Below are 16,869 nucleotides of genomic sequence, written 5' to 3'. Positions count from 1 at the left end.
AAGCAAAGAATTAATTTAATCTCTCCGATAAGGCTTTGTCTTCCCCGATTGCCCCTTTTACCCCTCGGTCATCTAGCGGTCCAACCGATTCTTTTGCTGGCTTCTTGCTTTTTATATACCTACAAGAATTTTTACTATGTGTTTTTACCTCCAACGTAATATTTTTTTCAAAGTCCCTCTTTGCCTTCCTTATCAGCACTTTGCATTTGACTTGACATTCCTTATGCGGTTTCTTATTAATTTCAGTCGGTTCCTTCTTCCATTTTCGGAAGGATTTTCTTTTAGCTCTAATAGCTTCCTTCATCTCACTTTTTAACCATGCCGGCTGGTCTTCCTCCCTCCTTTTTTAATACATGGAATATATTTGGCCTGGGCTTCCAGGATGGTATTTTTGAGCACCATCCATGCCTGATGTAAATTTCTGACCCTCACAGCCGTTCCTCTTAAGTTGTTTTTCCACAGTTCTTCTCATGTTATCATAGTCTCCCTTTTGAAAGTTAAATGCTAACGTATTGGATTTCCTGTGTATACTTACTTCAAAGCTAATATCAAATTTGATCATATTATGATCACTGTTATCAAGCAGCCCCAGCACCATTACCTCCCACACCAGATCATGAGCGCCAATAAGGACTAGGTCTAGAATTTTTCCTTCTCTCGTCGGCTCCTGTATCAGCTGCTCTATATATTGCTATTATATCAGAAGTACTTATCTGGGCTTTGGTAACACTTGCGACTGGGAACGCTCTACCGAAAATTTCTGTTTCGCTGCAAGCTTCTTAAGGAGCGGATTCCAAAACTTTAGTGAAGCCCGATTCTTCTCCTGCCTTCCTTCTTACCGATTTGTGTGTGTATATTCCAATAATTGCTTAACAAGCTAATTATCATTGCTAATTAGCTTGTTATTCAATTAAAATTGTTCATGCAAATTGGTCACGTGCCCAAATTTGTGCTCACAATTTTTAGTGATTTTATAGAATTAGGGGGTAAGCCCCTAAACATCTTATACAACTGCAGTGAAAAATATTTAGCATGAGCATCAGTCTCTATGGAGGAAATTTTCCAAGGTTTTCCAATAAGTAAATATTTAGGTACTCACAGAGCACAGTCTTGATAAGTTGCTCCAGGCCCTTGGTTGAGAAGAGCATGAATTCTGCGTAGGAAAAGAGCTATGCTGGCAGCAGGGAAGGCTGTTCGAAGTACAGGTGCAGATTTCATTTTGAAATGTCTGCACCTGCTTCATCTTGTTTTTCCCCGCAAACTATGCGTCTGCAAAGTAGACAGAGAGAAGCTTCTCCTCCACACTGGCACAATAGCTATTTTTAAAATCTACTTGCAGGCCTGTAGGTACCAAGTATCTTATGGGCTGTAAGCTTAGCAAAGGACTGTCTCTATGAGCTACATCTCTTTTGCTACAGACATTAACTCCTATGGTTTACAGCAAAAATTTCCTTTGGAACAACCCATTAAAAGTTAAAATCAGACTGTGCCAAGATGATGCTTTGAAAGGCAGGTTCTATATTTAGGAACTTTGAAGAAAACCTACACATTAGAGTAGTATTTACTTATTTGCTTCCACAAACTATGCACTTGTGATCAGTTTTTTTAAACTAAAAGAATGATACTGTTTTGAACACAAGTTTTACATACAGCGTTGGAGGACTAATGTGCATATACTGTTCTTCTTGTACAAGACTGGTGTCTTTACACACCTGTGGTTTTGAAATATCAATAAGTTTGGGAAAGTTTGGGTTGATCTAGTCATCATACATTTGCTACAACCACTACTTTTTATGGTAGGATCAGACCAATAATACATACCGAGATGAGGAAGGCTGATAAATATCTACATGCACTTTGAAACAGATTTATCTTAGGAATTTTAAATTAAACTGTAAACTTTATATTGCTAGATTTCAATAAAATGATAAAGAGAGGAAGGTGGGGAGGATCAATATTCATGGGTCTAGACTTACTTATGAACACGACTATTATCAGGCTGAACTTATCCAGGTCGATGTTAGGGTTAGAGAAGGTATCGCAGAATGTGGTGTAGATAATCATGATAAGCACACAACTGCTGACGGCACCAAATGGAGGCTTTCTCCTCTCCAGCCAGTCCCTGATGTATCTCCGCACAATCTGAAACAGAGGAAGCAAAATCAACAGGTTGCCTCTTCTGAGCCGCAGAGAGCAGCCAAGGTGGGCATCAGAAAACAAGTCTGACAGCAGGAAGGTAAAGAGGAGTGAATAATTTGGATGACAGCCTCAGCGGGTTTCCTTGCTACACTGGCTCCCCTTCTGGGGAAACTAACATTTTTAGTGCAACCTCCACTGGTGCCCATAATGAAGGCGTATTTTCCATTGCATTCAATTCCAGCCTTAATCATGCCAAATGCTCTTTGCTAGCTGTCACGGAGACATGCCCATTAAGTCTCCCTGAAGTTTAACTCCTCTGCTGATGCTAACGGATTTGTGTAATTATCACAAGTTCCCTTTGCATCGACAGACAATTCTGAACACAACCCCAGGAACCTTAAAAAAAAAAAATAAAAACCTGACATCTCCAGGAATTTGTTGATGGTGGATAATCAAAAGTGATCCATGAAACATTTTAATATTTAAAATCTAGAGATGCACCAGAAGTTTTAATTAAATTATAACTCATGCTTGAAAAGCAAAAGTGCATATGTTGTGGGATTTTAAATAATTCAGCCTCTAGATATCGGGAGATTTTATAAATCCAAAGACAAATACTATTTGCATGCCTTTTAAATGCCAGAATTAACATAAGCAAAACAATATTTGTGACAAACTTTCTTTCTCTTGTATTGTTTTGCAAATATCTTTTTTTAGATAACAAAGTATAAAAATGCATTCTGATTCATGTCATTGTCTTATGTTTCTATTCACAATCGTGCACATGATAAAAACAAAAAAGACACTTGGATCAAAGGCAAGGCCTCACACAAGCCAACAGTGATTTTATTAACTTAATGAAGTGGAAGATATTTCAAATGATCCTAAACAGAGTGGATACATTCTTGTTCCTGTTTCATGGAGATCATACTATAGTGAAAACAATACATCTTCCAACAGGATGCCCCAAGAGATTTAAAAAGGATCTGTAACACACTGAGCGGCATTTTCAAAAGAATGCCCAAGTCAGAGTTGGGACATCCTGCTTATTACATCCAAACCCCACCCCTACCCCACCCATCTCACAGCCATTTTTGAACAGGAAAACCGTTGAGATTCCATGTTTGAAAATACATAAGTACAGTCTTGTATAAAAACAACTAAAATGAACTGCCACATTCCAAAATGAAACTGCTAAAATATGAACACCAAAAAAAAAAAATCTGTCAGGCATCATATGTATAAAAATGGCCACACAGATGTCTCTGCAGAGCAGAAGGGCAGCCTAGTGGTCAGTGCAGTGGCCTTTAAACAACAGGACCGAGGTGCAAATCCCATCTTAATTATGTTATTGTAAGCCCTCCAGAACAGATAAGAACCTACTGTACCTAAAAGGTAGACCATTATTTATTTATCTTTGTTTCATTTGTATCCCACATTTTCCCACCTATTTGCAGGTCAATGTGGCTTACATGGTATCGCAACGGCGTTCGCCAGTTGCGGTATGAACAATACAGGTGTTATTGTGGTAAAAGAAGGTTCCTGTTTGGTAGATACATGGGGAAGTTAGGGAGGGGGGATGAGGGTTAAGGTGTGTCCATTACAGACTTTGGTTTTGGCAGTGTCACAAGAACTTAGGTTTTATGTTGGGTCGGTGGGGTATGCCTTTTTGAACGGTTGTTTTTAGTTCTTTCCGGAAACTTAGGTGGTCGTTCGTTGTTTTTATTATCTTTGGCAGAGCATTCCATAGTTGTGCGCTTAAGTAAGAAAGCTGGATGCATAAGTTAATTTGTTTGAGTCTTTTAGTACTTGGGTTAGTGGAGATTTAGGTAAGTTCGTGCTGATCTTGTGTTTCTGGTTGGTAGGTCTTTGAGGTCGTCAGGTATCCCGGGGCTTTGCCGTATATAATTTTATGAACCATGGTGCAGACCTTAAAAGCAATGCGTTCTTTGATTGGGAGCCAGTGCAGTTTTTCTCAGAGGGGTTTGGCGCTATCATAACGTGTTTTTCCAAATATAAGCCTGGCTGCTGTGTTCTGGGGGGTCTGAAGTTTCTTTATAATTGCTCTTTGCATCCCGCATAAATTCCAATGCAGTCATCTGCGTGGCTTAGATACCAATGATTGTATCAGGTTATGAAATATAGCCCTCGGGGAACGAATGATGTCACGCGTTGAGTTTACACATTGAGTGAAACATTTTCTTTATGGTAGATTTCGCTTGGTTCTCTAGGTGAGGTTTCCATCGATTGTTTACTACCCGAGAATTTTTAGGTTGTCTGAGTGGAGGGATGAGGGATGACAGATGAGAGCTTGGAAAGGAAGATGGAGTCTGGGAGGATGACATGTCAGATTAAGAAAGAAGAAAGTGGTAGAAAGGGGCGGAAATTAGAAGACATAAATTAGTGTCTGAGAAGCGAGTGAGAAATGAAGAGCTAAAGGGTAACAGACAGGTCACAGGGGTAATGAAAGGCAATACTAACAAGTAATGCAACAGAAAACAAGAAATGATAGAAGAAAAAGACACATAGCTTCTCCATTCTGCGCATTCAATCCACTTTGTGAACATCAGGATTAAGCAGTGCTTCGGGCCATATGCTCTACCCCCCTTGGCATACGAATGCCAACATGCAGGCGGAAGTACCTTACAAGAGACTGCTTGTAGGTGGATGCTTCCATCAGCAGGCTCCAATTGAAAGGTCACAGGAAGGGTCCTTTGTGTGGATCAAGACAAGAAGGCCATTGATTTTATTGTTGGAGCTCAGGTTGATTTTACTTGACTGATTATTTTTAGCAATGACAAATTAATATAGGTTATTGTTTTGAATTGCTTTATTTCTTTATATATTAGACTGGAATGAGGGAGCTATAGGGAGGCTGTATATGGAAGGGAATAAGATGAAGGATGGCACCTGGGAATTCTATTCCTACAGTTTGGGGGATGCCACACGGAATTATCGCAAGATAAAGAAAATGTTTCACAATGGAGTTCAGAGTGCTCTTTAATCCTATAACCAGATATCTGATAGTGGTTTGGACAATAAGTAAACCATTTCAATGGTTGTGGGCGAAGAAATACAGGAAATCTTGGAAAACTCAGATTTATGAAAGAGAAAGGAGAAAATGCTGGTTAAAGTCGACTGAAGGGGTAAAAGTTTGTCAAATTAATATACCACTTTTCTGAGGTAATTCCAAATCAGCTTACAGGTGCAGGTACTTTCTCTGTCCCTAGTGGACTCACAATCTAAGGTTTTTTTTTTAAATTTCTATCTGGGCCATGGGAGGGTTAAGTGAGTCACCCACAATCACAAGTTGCTGCAGTGGGAATTGAACCCAGTTCCCCAAGTTCTCAGACCACTGCACTAACCACTAAGCTACTCCTCCACGATTATCTACAAATAGTCAATATGTTTTATGAATGCCAGGTATGTAATAAAATCAAGGAAGTTAAGGACCTGATAAAGGTCAAGCAACATGGGATGACATTTTTAATAGAAACAAAGTTAGTGTTTTAAACATTTGAAATGTCCAGCTGGATATACTAAGAGGCATATTTTCAAAGCACTTAGCCTTCCAAAGTTCCATAGAAACCTATGGAACTTTGGAAGGCTAAGTGCTTTGAAAATATGCCTCTATATATCCAGTTATATGGAAGGGTGTGGACTTTTGGTCATTTATAACAAAAAAACACTATAAGTGAACACAACGGATTCAGTTGTATAAGAAGGTTTAGAAGCCCTGTGCTAAGGGTAAAGGTTTTCTTTTCTGATAATCCTAGAAGTATTTTAGTGGTTTATAGGCCTCCAGGTGTTTGGGTAAAGCTTGCAGAAGCCCTCTATTCTCTCATCCTCCAACTTGCTTTAAGTTTTTCATCTATACTTACAATGGGAAATTTAAATTTAAAATCTAGAGAATTTCTCATCAAAGGAGGCTGTATTTTTTAAAAACATTTTTAAAATAAACTAAATCTGAAGGTGTAAATGAAGGCAGTACACTCTGAAATGGGCACCCTTTATAGAAGGGCATGTAGTGCCAGGGTTGGTGCTCAACTTTGGGCGAGAGGATTTACACCAACTGAAACCAGGTATAAATCATGGTGTGTAAGTTAGGCACAGATCCCCTGAATTCTGTAATACTGCACATATCTTTAGTAAACGCCCTGATCCACCCATGTGAACGCCCTGATCCACCCATGTTCCTCCCATGGCCACACCCCTTTTTGCACGCTAATAGATTTGCATGTGGATCTTTACAACGTAACAGTGATGTTTATATACTGCTATAACCATAAAGTTCTAAGCAGTTCACACTTTCATCAAGAGACCAGGCCAACCTTCCAGGAACTACAACGTAGAATTAAACAATCCAGTTATTCTAATTATTTATCCAAGACAAACTTCTGAAAAAGGTAAGTTTTGAGATTCCTCCTAAATAAAACATAGTAATCAGATTGAATAAAACAAATTGAAAATTCCTGCCAAAGAATAGCACTTTGCAAGACACACGTGTAAATACTAATTGTGGCCAATTAACTGCAATAATTGGTTGTTAGTACCCAATTATGGCTAGTTAATGGTTCGTTACTCAATTAAGATGTGCAAGCAACTTGGGTGCATAATTTTGAATGCCACATATAGAATCTAGGGATTATGCTGAATACCCTTGTTAAAATGAAATAAACTGGACCCTTCCACATGTTCAAATTACAGGCCAGTGGCTAACCTGACAATTTTGACTAAGATCACTGAGGATATTAATATAAATAATCCTGTAGTTGAGTTGCTACAATTCAATAGTTAGACCTTAACAATCAGATTTCATACGCTGTTCAGTACTGAAACATAGAAACACAGTAGATGATAGCAGATAAAGAACTTGGTTCATCCAGTTTGCCCAAAAATATATACTGCACCACACCATACCATACCATATGCTATGAGTTTTAACATATCCATACTTACTCTTGATGTGTCTTCTGCCATTTTCAGGGCACAGACCATAGAAGTCTACCTGACAGGGGTCTTATTCCCCAACTACTGGTGTTGTGTCAAAGCCCCACTCATGGATTAAATCTGATTAACCTCAAGGACTAAATCTGAGATTGGAATGGAGGAGTTTCCTCTAGCCCAATCTTCCTCGATTTCAAGATCTTAAGACTATCATTTTACAACCCGATTTTGTTAAATCAGGGTCTACAGTATCTGAGGTCGGTGTGTATTCACAGATTTAATGATGTACTGGGTTCAACACGCCACTGATCAACAAATGACATTTTGTGACAGACACGTTAGTGTTTTGTGATCAATTTATATGAGATAGTCAATACATGACGCTTGTTTATAGCAACACCACAGGATATTGTTTATTTATAGTAACATCACAGGATATGACATCAGAGGATACTGAATTCAAATCCTATAAAGAATAAACGCTGCATCCATTTTGGAGGGGATCCCACTGCAAGAAGGCTGAACATGTCTGATACTATTGGCAAGTACCTCTTTCTAATTATGTATTTCAAATTTTTTGACTTGATTGATCATTGTTTTTGCACTTGATTTTTGTTTTAATCAGTTTACATTCACGTTTTCTTCCCGTTTTTTCACTTTAATGATGTTAATATTTTCTAAAGTGTCCCATGCCTTGAGACAGCTATTTACAGCAAAACTCTGGCCAAAGTCGGTGTGACGGACCGACCACTTACACGTTGTTTACCACTAGAAGTTTAAGTTAAGTAATTTTTCACTCTTCTCTGTGGATCCATCCCGTCAGTTCTGTGAAGCTAGCATTTTATACCTAAGAAACAAGGTTTTTTTTTGGTGCCAGTGATGATATACAGCCCACTGATTTTCCTCAACCCTCGTTTTTGAAAACGATTATTTGGGTTGGTGGTTGGGCTTTTTTCAGAGGCTTTTCCCCCTTGTTCTTATTTAAAATTCTACGCACTTTGCAGAACCATAGTCATATGAAAGTACCTATTGCCACTATTCTAGAGAGATTGTTGTGTTGTAAAGCCCCACTCATGCCCATCCAGATCTATCTAGTTATAATTGGGGCACAGACCATAGAAGTCTGGTCTTATTTCCCAATTACTGGAGTTGCCATCTAAGCACTGCTAAGCTTGTTTTGCTTACATTCACTTTCCATGTTGAAATTCCTTATGTTTATCTCATGCAAGTTTGAATTCCATTATTGTTTTCATCTCTACTATGAGAATGCATTGCAGGCATTCACCATCCTCTCTGTGAAAAAGTACTTCCTGACCCCTGCCCTCTATTTCTACCACTTTCTCATCTCTGGAAAAGATTTCTTTGTATGGCAATTTATTTATTAGGATTTTATTTACTGCCTTTTTGAAGGAATTCACTCAAGGTGGTGTACAATAAGAATAAATCAAACATGAGCAATAGACAATTACAGCATAGGGTATAAGCAAAGACAGAATATATAGATATGTAAGAGAGTAAGAGGATAAAGTGACTAATTTAAAAAAGTTGCACATGAGGTCAGAGAGATGGTTAACATATAGATAAAAGGAGTCAGAAAATAAGATGACTAATTTAAAGAAAGGTACACATGAGGTCCGAGAGATGATTAAGTATTATCACAGCTAGGGTAGGAGTGGATAAACATGTCCCTGCTGTATCATATCGCCCTATCCTTCCTTTCCTTTACTGTATGCATACTCATGTCGTCAAGTTTCTTTTCATACATCTTGTGACACAAATCACATAACATTGTCATCACCTTTCTCTGAAACACTTCAAATCTTTTTACATTCCTTAGCAAGCTATGGTGGTAGCATCATCCTACTAGACTGGAAGGGAAAGAGGATGGGATTTGATATACCATCTTTTCTGTAGTTACAAGCCAGGCAGTTTACATATAATATATAGGCATCTTATTTTTGTACCTGGGGCACTGAAGGGTTAAGTGACTTTTCCAGAGTCAAAAAGGAGCTGCAGTGGGAACCAAATCCAGCTCCCAAGGGTCTAGGCCACTGCATGAACCTTTAGGCTACTCCACTATTCCTTAATAGTTTGTCATGGGAATCCAAAGTTTTTGTAAGCAATTGGACCTCTCGGCAGTGTTGATCTAGTAAACCCCAACATTGTGATTTACAGATTAAGTGAGATAGGAGTGTCAGGTATATGGTGACTTGATTTGATGATTCTTAAAAAATAGAACCCTTCAGGTCTCTTAGAAAAAAGAATAATTTCTTCCCTGGAATATGACACAGTTGAGTACCCCAGGGATCTCCTCTATCACCAATCCTATTTAATTTGTATCTGAGCAGATTAGGCAAAATGCTTGCTCATTTGATATACCGTACTATTCGCATGCAGATGATATTCTGTTGCTTTTCCCAGTACAGCTTTGGTTGTCAAATACATTTATTTTGATGAACTTACTGTTGATGAGATTTGAACTCTGAGGGACAAATGATTAAAAAATTAATTCTGACAAATGTTTTATGGGTACGTAACCAAATGATGTATACGCCTCAGAGACATCCGGTATTGATAGTCCGGTTACAGATAGAAATCATAATACTAGGAGTCAATGATGGAATCACACATGAACGTAAGGTATCTTAAGGAAAGCATTTTTTAGTTTGAAAATGTGACAAATTAGATTGTAAATTCTAAGGATCTAAAACCAATTAGCAATATTACATTACTGGGTCTGCCTTTCAAGAAATTACAAAGACTACATGCCATACTGATCTTAGGTGATACTGTAGTTACATAGATCATCTAACTCCATTTTTAATTAAACCACATTGGCTCCCTGTAAGGGAAAAAAAAACTGAATTTGAGCTATTAACTATTGCATTTAAAATGCTCTATGGTCTAGACCTGAATATCTGTCTGACTTTATTACACTTTATATTCTGGCAAAACCTTTACCTCTAGAAAAAATGCTGTAAGGAGACAAGGAGGAAAAATCAATTACTGGCAAAGGACCAGAAGCTTGAAATGTCCTCCCTAAATTAGGGAGAGTCACTGATACTTATTCATAAGAACATAAGAATAGCCATACTGGGTCAAACCAATGGTCCATCTAGCACAACATCCTGCTTCTAAAAGTGGACAATCCAGAACTCAAACAGTTTGCAACATTCCACGGTACCAATCCCAGGGCAAGCAGTGGCTCCCCCATATCTATTCAATGACAGACTACCGACGTCTCCTCCAGGAACTTGTCAAACCTTTTTTTATACTCAGATAGCTAACTACTGTTACAGCATCCTCTGGCAACAAGTTCCAAAGCTTAACTATACTTTGAGTGAAAAAATATTTTCTACTATTTGTTTTTAAAAGTATTTCCATGCAATTCATTGAGTGTTCCTGGTCTTTGTACTTTTTGAAAGAGTGAAAATCAATTCACTTTTACCCATTCTACACCACTCAGGCTTTTGTAGACCTCGATCATATCTTCCCTTAGCTGTCTCTTTTCCAGGCTGAAGAGCCCTAACTTCTTCATCCTTTCCATTTGGTTTGACCCAAATTGATTATTGTAATTCTTTATATTTAAGTCACCATCCAGATTCCTGGCTCAGCAGGTCGTCCAAATGCGACCAGAATGGCTAATTTCTGGAGTTGTCAAGATCAGCACATATCAATCCAAGTGCAAAAAAAGCTTCACTATTGCTTTTAGGTATACGAGTTATGTTTAAGTTCTGTTTTGAGATATCAACTGTGTATGAGAAGGTACCTGTATATTTTAGTAATGCTTGAAAAATATACTGTCCAAGGCGATTCACGAGGTCTGAGAGACTGAAACAATGTGTTTACCATCACCTCAGATATATCATTATGATGAAACAAGAGCATATGCTTTCTCTGCTGCCAGCTTCTCACTCTGGGATAATCTTCTTGGTCATCTAAGATTGAGTGAGAATCCTCAACAGTTCAACATCCTTTAAAAGGCTCAATGCTTTTTAATGGCCTTTCTAGAAGAATGAAGTATACTGAAGAGACTGTGACTTGAGCCACTGCACTGACTGGGGATGGACTTATATCATTTAGATTTTGTGTGTTTTTTTAAAAATTTTATTGATATGTATATTTTATGTTACCTGCTTTGTGTAAAAGCGGGAATAAATGTAAAAAACAAATTTCTCCACATTAAATTTTATCTGCCATTGGATGTCCAGTCTTCCAGTTTCTTAAGGGGTTCTTGCATTTTCACAATACGCATATTTTGACAACTCTAAATAGTTTTGTGTCATCTACAAATTTAATCACCTCACTTGTCGTTCCAATTTTCAGATCACTTCTAAATATGTTAAATAGCATCGGTCCCAGTACAGATCCCTGCAAGCATTTCACTAGCACTCTTCTCCATGAGAAAAATGGCCATTTAACCTACCTTCCTGTTTTCTATCCATAACCAATTCTAATCCAGATAAGGACATTGTCCTCCTATCCCATGGCTTTTTAATGTTCTCAGGAGTCTCTTAATGAGGAACTATGCCAAAAGCTTTCTGAAAATCTACATACACTACCACCCACCGGCCCAAACTTTATCCACATGTTTCTTCACACCTTCAAGAAATGAAGCAAACTGGTGAGGCAAGCACTTCCCTTGACTGAACCCATGCTGACTCAGTCCCATTAAACCATGTTTGTCTATGTATTCTGTAATTTTTCTTACAATTTTATTCTTTATCGAAGTTCCACTATTTGACCGGCACTGAAGTCAGGCTTGCCGTCTGTAATTTTCCAGATAATCCCTAGAACCTTAAAAAAAATTGAATTACATGGCCACCCTCCAATCTTCAGCTACATACGGATTGATTTTAATGACAGATTACAGATCCTAACGGATCAACAAATTCATGTTTGAGTTCTTCAGGTCCTGGGAGGGAATACCATCTGGTCCTGGTGATTTATCACTCTAACTTGTTGAACTGGCTCAGTACGTCTTCCAGGTTCACAGAGAATTCTTTCAGTCTCCGCATCATCACCTTGAAACCCATTTCTGTTACAGGTAGATCTCTTGTATTTTCTTTCTTATGACTGAAGCAAAGATTCAATCAATCTCTGCGCTATGGCCTTATCCTTCTGAGTGCTCCTTTTGCTCCATCACAATCTAATGCATTCCATGGATTCCCTTTCAGACTTTCTGCTTCTGATGTACCTGAAAAATGTGTACTATGAGTTTTTGTCTCTGTCATAAGTTTTTCTTCATATTCTCTTTTAGTCTTCTTATCAATACCTTGCACATAGCTTGATGGTGTTTATTGTTGCTTCTTATTTTCTTTATTAAGATCTTTTCTCATTCTTTGAAGGATGTTCTTTTGGCTCTAATAGCCTCTTTCACTTCACCTTTTAACCATGCTGGCTGCCATTTGCTTTCTTTCCGCTTTGTTAATACTTGAAATACATCTAGTCTGGACTTCCATGATGGTATTTTTAAACAATGTCCATGCCTGATTTAAAGTCCTAACCTTGTTGGCCAATTCTTTTAGCTTCTTTTTAACCATTTTCCTCATTTTATCAAAGTTGTCCTTTCGAAAAATTAAATGTTACTACAGTAGATTTCCTTAGTAACTTCACTCCAGATATCAACTCAAATTTGATCATATTATGATCACTGTTTCCCACTGGACCCAAAACAGTTACCTCTCGTACTATGCTCCCTAGTGCTCTCTGATACAACCTTTATCCAGTGAATAGTGGGGTAACTGAAATCTAATCTGAATGACTGGTTACGTAAAGCTCATGTTTGGAGCAGACAAGAAGGATGGAAAGGGCGGATCGAGGCGGCTTGGAAAATATGGCTCTTGTCCTAGTGTGCCACATTATGACTGGACTCTGATCTCTTTTTGATGTTCACAGCAAGAATGTGTTTCAAGTTCTTCACTTCCCGTCGTCCACTAACATGATTTACCTTTTACGATCTTCTTGTAATTTGCTACTATGTAGGTCAGACTTCTAGACAATTAAAAACACGTTGATAGAACACCGACATTGCATCAATGTTCAGAAGTTACAAGAACCTTTAATACCTCATAGTCTTGAAAGAGACACACTTTTTGATTCTTTTCAAATGTATTGTACTGGAGCAATTGCCTTGTTCAGAGCTCTGGGGTAACATCAAAATGGCAGCTCCATCAGCTATGAACAGAAATGGATTTACATTTTACAGACTGCGCAAAGGACTGAATGTAGCCATTAAATGGAAGTCTTTTTACGAAGGGGAGAATATGGATTGGTGAACATGAGTTATAGTACTGTGTTTCGGAGTAAAGCCTACATCAGGGGTCTGGTACATAGAATCACTGATGAGATATGAGTATCAGGGATAACGCCGAAACACAGTACTGTGTGGGGTTTTAAAGAACAAAGATTTTGCTTATTACATCTCTAGTCCCCCCGGTATTTCTGTGGTAGAGTCCTGCTATCTTCATACTCCTTCTGTTGTGGTTTGTTTCCAGCAGCCATGTTGTGAGCTGTGGTATCGCCATGAAGGGAGCTCCATTTGTTTTCTCCTTTCTCTTGACTGCATCAGCTGAGAATTGCAAAATAGGGGGAAACCCTGTCGGGGGCTTTTAACTTCAAAGGGCAAGCTCTTCACTTCAGTGACTAAGATAGTTTGTTTGAACTTCATATGAATGACCTGATTGCATGAAGAGTGGCTCTGTTTCTCTTCTTTGTGTGCCAGTTTGGGGAACGTGGATATTTGTGAATATATTACATTTTGATGGTAACCAATGATAAACAGATGTTGCAATCTATGTTGGAATATCCAGCTTTTTATTGAGATTTTTTTCTCTCCATCATTTTTGAGCTGTTGGAGTGGTTTTGACCACTTGTTACCTCCTACTCCTACGTTATATTGATGGGTATGTTTGCTTTCAAATATAGTAATTGAAATCAACATTATTATAATGTTGCCCAATTGCCCTTTCCTAATTCTCTGTAAACATTTCTCATCTGTCTGTTCATCTGTCCTGGTGGACACTAGTACAATACTACAGTGTATGTATGCCTTCCATCACACGTGGAATTTCTATCCATAAGGATTCCATTGCTGCTGTTTCTGTAGAATGTTTATTTTGTTAGACTCAATTCCTCTAACATATAATGCAACTTCCTCTCCACTTCGATCCATTCTATCACTGCAATATGATCTGTACCCTGATAATACAGTGCCCCACTGATTGTCCTCTCACCCAGGTCTCTGAGATGCCTATTATACCTAACCTTTTCATTTAGTGCCATATACTCAACTCCTATCTTATTTTTTTAGGCTTTTAGCATTTGTATACAGACACTTCAAATGTGTTTTTTCCTTGCATCTACAATCTGCTTTGAAGCTGACGGGGATAATTTTCATCCTCAATTAAATACTCTTGGCTTTCTTTCATCATATTTGAAACCTCTCTAGCAGGCTTCCCTAAAGATCCTGTTTCAACTGTATCCTTCAAGGATACTCCACGGACAAAACCATGCACACCTGGGCAACTGCCAGTCCCCCCCCCCCCCCCCAAATTTTAGTTTAAAAGCTGCTGTATCTCCTTTTTAAACGTTAGTGCCAGCAGCTTGGTTCCATTCTAGTTAAAGTGGAGTCTATCCTTTCAGAACAGACTCCCCCTTTCACAGAATGTTGCCCAGTTCCTAAGAAATCTAAATTCCTCATCCCTGTACCATCGTCTCAACCATGCATTGAGACTTCGGAGCTCTGCTTACCTTTTGGGTCCTGCGAATGGAACGGGAAAAATTTCTGAAAATGCTACACTGTAGGATCTGGATTTCAGTTTTCTACCTAAGAGCTAAATCTGGCTTCCAGAACCACATTTTCCTATGGCACTGGTACCCACTATGTACCAAGACAGCCAGCTCCTCCCCAGTACTATCTAAAACCCTATCTAGGGAACATGAGGTCCACCACCTTTGCACCTGCATGCAAGTAACCAAGTGATCCTTATGTCCATCAGCCCCCCAGCTATCTACATACCTAATGATCGAATCACCCACTACAACAGATGTCCTAACCCTTCCCTCCTGGATAGCAGCTCCTGGAGACACATCCTCAGTTTGAGAGGATATTGCATCCCCTGGTGGGCTGGTCCTGGCTACAGGATTGCTTCTACTTCACCAGAGTGATGCTCTCCTTTTATTTATTTATTTATTTAAGTTACATTTGTACCCCGCGCTTTCCCACTGATGGCAGGCTCAATGCGGCAGGCAGTGGAGGGTTAAGTGACTTGCCAGAGTCACAAGGAGCTGCCTGTGCCGGGAATCGAACTCAGTTCCCCAGGACCAAAGTCCCACCACCCTAACCACTAGGCCACTCCTCCACTCTTTTAGGAGACCTCCCTCCAAGGGAGCACAGGGGCTGCCAGACTGGAGGTGGGACTTACAACATCCTGTATGCCTCCTGTATGTACCTCTCTGTCTCTCACAGCACCTCAAAGTTTGCTACTCTAACCTCAAGAGAACAGACTTGTTCTTTGAGAGCTAGGAGCTCTTGTATCAAGCACACACAATATAACCTCTTGCAAACTGGGAGATAACCATCCATGTGAAACTCAATGCAAACGACTGGATAGCACCTCTCTTGCTGCTGGACTGCTGTCTGCATCTTAATATTGAGTTGATTAATTAAAACTTCTTAAGGTACTAGGGATATTAGATTAATATAAAAAGCTTTACGATTATATGGTGTATTTTGTGATTTATTTAATGTTTGCTTCTCAAAAAGTAATTAAATGTAATTTAAACTCTGTAATGAAAACTCCTCTCTTGTTATTCTAATTAGAATAATTTTAACTTTAGACTATAAATAAGAGAATGCTAGGGGTGGGTGGGAATTGGGGAGGGTGAATGGGTATGAGGACTGAGCTAGGCCCTGCTGTGCCTTCTAGAGGCTATCTGTTAATGCTGTAAGCTGTGGCAGAAAGTTCAATTTTAAAACTATGAGGAAAAAAAGGGTTTTATACTACGGAGACTAGTTAACAAGTTTGCTTTTTTAACTTCAAACTGTCTAGTTTATAGAAATGAGATAAATCGGAGGGCAAAAATGATTCCCAGGTACCTAAAAAGAGCCAATCACCAATTTCAAAGGAACTCATCTCCCCAGTGTGTCTCCGATCTCCAATCAACCTTCAGGGGCCTCTGGCGTTGCCCAATTTTATTTCAAACTTGCAAATGACCCAAAAATTTAGATCTTGCCCATTAAGCATCTCAGAGAATTCTTAGGGTTAAATCAGGATTACCACAAAATAATCAGCGAATGTTGCCAATTTAAATTCTCTAGTTTGCACTGACCACCCACCAATATCACCTTTCTCCTGTATACAACAGATCCATTTTGAGAAGAAATAAAAGTGGGGACAGTGGCACTCCTGCTACACACCTCCTCTGCAGTATAAAGTCTTGGGTAGCATGGCCATTAAATAGAATTGCAGTGAGGTGAGGAGGTAAAGCAGCTGTACCACACTTTTAAAAGTTCTCCGGTAAGCCAAATCTTTCAGGACCTCAAACAGCGGACCGTTTAATTAAATACTATGTGTACAGCTCTGCTGGACTTTTAAACACATCCTAACCAAACCCATGTGTGTGTGTGTGGGGTGGGGGGGGGGGGGGGGGGAGATATCAAGAACAATGCTGGATCTACAATTACGTATGATGGAACATTATGGGTCAAATACGGAGACTGAATGGTGTGTATTTTTTTTTTTTAAGGGAATAAAACAGGTTTTGTTTTTTTTTAATGAA

At 38.9% G+C, this 16,869-nt stretch overlaps 1 protein-coding gene across 1 annotated transcript in view; it reads right to left on the bottom strand.

Moving 5' to 3' along the window:
- Window positions 1–2,060: 2,060 nt before the first annotated feature.
- The window catches only part of SLC10A7 (solute carrier family 10 member 7), a 366,690-nt gene continuing 351,881 nt past the window's right edge, over window positions 2,061–16,869 (bottom strand). The window contains exon 8 of the mRNA XM_030191671.1: window positions 2,061–2,142. The gene's annotated coding sequence lies outside the window, so the exon portion shown is untranslated. The remainder of the gene's footprint in view (window positions 2,143–16,869) is intronic.

This window comes from Microcaecilia unicolor, chromosome 2 (assembly GCF_901765095.1).
Source record: "Microcaecilia unicolor chromosome 2, aMicUni1.1, whole genome shotgun sequence".
Lineage (NCBI taxonomy): Eukaryota > Metazoa > Chordata > Amphibia > Gymnophiona > Siphonopidae > Microcaecilia > Microcaecilia unicolor.
This window is presented reverse-complemented; position numbering and strand designations above follow the sequence as displayed.